The sequence below is a fragment of the Chanos chanos genome, chromosome 9 (assembly GCF_902362185.1).
Source record: "Chanos chanos chromosome 9, fChaCha1.1, whole genome shotgun sequence".
Lineage (NCBI taxonomy): Eukaryota > Metazoa > Chordata > Actinopteri > Gonorynchiformes > Chanidae > Chanos > Chanos chanos.
In genome coordinates this window covers 40,187,250-40,189,749 of record NC_044503.1, presented here as the reverse complement: position 1 = coordinate 40,189,749, position 2,500 = coordinate 40,187,250, and the positions used below count along the sequence as shown (strand labels likewise).

At 46.8% G+C, this 2,500-nt stretch overlaps 1 protein-coding gene across 2 annotated transcripts in view; it reads left to right on the top strand.

Moving 5' to 3' along the window:
• epn1a (epsin 1a) overlaps nt 1–2,500 on the top strand; it is a 19,741-nt gene that overhangs the window by 5,400 nt on the left and 11,841 nt on the right. The window lies entirely within an intron of this gene.

The window sequence follows — 2,500 nt, the reverse complement described above, 5'->3', positions numbered from 1 at the left end:
CAGTGAGCAGAGAGCTTGTGTTTTATTGTGAGTCTGCTGGCTGAAGTCAGACTAACAGTTCAGACCAGTGATCAGAGAGCTTGTGTTTTATCATGAGTCTGCTGGTTGATGCTGGCTGAAGTCAGACTAACAGTTCAGACCAGTGAGCAGAGAGCTTGTGTTTTAACGTGAACCTGCTGGCTGATGCTGACTGCGGGGATGACGGCCAGGTTTCTGTTTGAGTTCCTCCCAAACATGTCAGGCTGTGTCACAACCCAGAGTTTCCCATTGGCCTCTCTGGCTCCGGGAGCTCCCTTAGTCGTTCGTTTTTCGAGCCAGAAACTCGTGATAACAATGTAATTACAACGTGTAATTCACGGGCACAGCAGTACTGTCGCTTCGGTGACATAAGAGTGTTAGTCTCTTGCAACCTTCTCTTAGTGAAAAGGTGTGTTTACACTCCTCACAGAGGGCAGTGCAGGAATGAATAGGTAAGTGTGGTCTCTGAATAGGAGGGTGTGGTCTCTGAATAGGAGGGTGTGGTCTCTGAGGGTGTTTTGACCTGGATTGTCCTCAGGCTAATGTTTTAGTTTTGCTGCTTAGTTTGGAATTTATGGCTTGCAGGCTGATATTTAGCTGTGGAGTGATCGGAGCTAAAATTGTGAGACAGTGATTTGAATTTGGTTTTGTGGTTGCCTGTGAGCGAGGATTTAGTGTTTCTATGTATTTCATTTCACATACAGTCAGTCAGGAGAAAAACATTAGATGAAATTTTGTTTTTATAGGATTTAATATTGGCTAAGCTGATGCTGACCAATCAGGAGCAGCCTCTCTGACTGAACAGGTCAATATATTGACCAATCGGGAGCAGCCTTCAAACAGGTTAAGGTTCTGACCAATCAGGGGCAGTGTCTCTGACTGAACAGGTCAATATACTGACCAATCAGGAGCAGCCTTCAAACAGGTTACGGTTCTGACCAATCAGGAGCAGCCTCTCTGACTGAACAGGTCAATATACTGACCAATCAGGAGCAGCCTTCAAACAGGTTAAGGTTCTGACCAATCAGGGGCAGTGTCTCTGAAGGTGCTTTTGGGCCGAACAGTTCTAGGCAGTCATCGAGAAGAACTACCCACTGGGGAGCTCCCCTGAGAACCACATATCTTCCAGGGCTTTCTTTGTGTTTGCATTTGCATTTGGTTGGTATAGCGACCTTTATTTTCTCGTAATCCTGTTTTAGCTTCTCGATTTTCCCTCTACATTGCTTCGCTGTGTGGTGGATGCTTAACGTAGCAAATTGAGAGGAAATTCTAGCTAAGACGCGTCATAGTCGCATTGTATCTCCTCCGTCGCATATAGGCTCAGGAAAGCCTGGCCCTCACTGTCAGTCGATTTGTTGGTGTTTTGTCCCCCCATTGTTGAATATTAAGAGCTGGGGGGTGTTCCAGAAAGCAGGTTTGGTCAGAACCCAGAGATAGTCAACTCAAAGTAAGTAGTAAACCTCCTAATAGAAGAGCCACATGGCTTCATTCTCCTAGCAAAAAAAAAAAAGCCACGGGGCTCTTCTATTAGGAGGTTTACTACTTGCTCTGAGTTAACTTACTGAGAGTTTTCGCTAAACTCGCCTTCTGGAATAACCCCCCCCCCCCCCCCCCCCGTTGTTTGCACGACTAACCTTTTACACGGACTTTTAAAAACGGTAGTTGCGGTGCACATTGCTGTTCTCTTCCGTCTGGACCAGTCACCGTACACATGCGTCACTCATGGTTCCTCTTGTGCTGGGAGAGGGTTATTCATGGGTTAGGGTTATGCTGGGAGAGCACCTACCCTGAAGTAGGAGCTAAAAAAGTCCCTCAAAAACGGCGTTCTAAGAACTACGAATGCCCTCAGTTCCTGCGGTGCGGGCACACCCCAAAAAAACAGGGGGTACTTCCTCTTACGGTTCTAAGAACTGTGGAAAAGTTCCTCCGGTTGGAAAGCGCCTTGAGAAGAACAGGTTCAGGTGCCGTTCAGTCGGGGGCGGGGTCGCCGACCGAACAGGTGATGATTGGTCAGGGCGCTAGCAGTGGAGGAGGGAACGGGCCAGTAGGAGGAGTCGATGAGGAAAACAATGGGAAAGCACTGTGACGACTTTGACCATGGCAACAGCACAAACTGACTCAAACAGTCCTGTCCTGACCCCATAGAGAAAGAGAGTACAAAGAGTGTGTGGTACCTGTACTCTTAATCAGTGCCTCTTCCCAAACTTTGTAAACAGTCACTTATAGCATACTGAAAATCCCCTTATGGGAAACAATTGTGGACACACACACACACAACTTTGTACTTTACATTTTATTGAAGAGCAGTATCTGTTAAAATAATTGTAATAGGAAATGACTGTCCATGGGCCGGTAACAAAGACCTCGGTCAGGCTGTGACTGAACCTTAGCACAGAGAAATCCATGCACGTTGATTTTTACTGTGTTTATGAAACTGTGTGTGAAGGCTGACGTGTGTGTGTGTGTGTGAGAGAGAGACTGA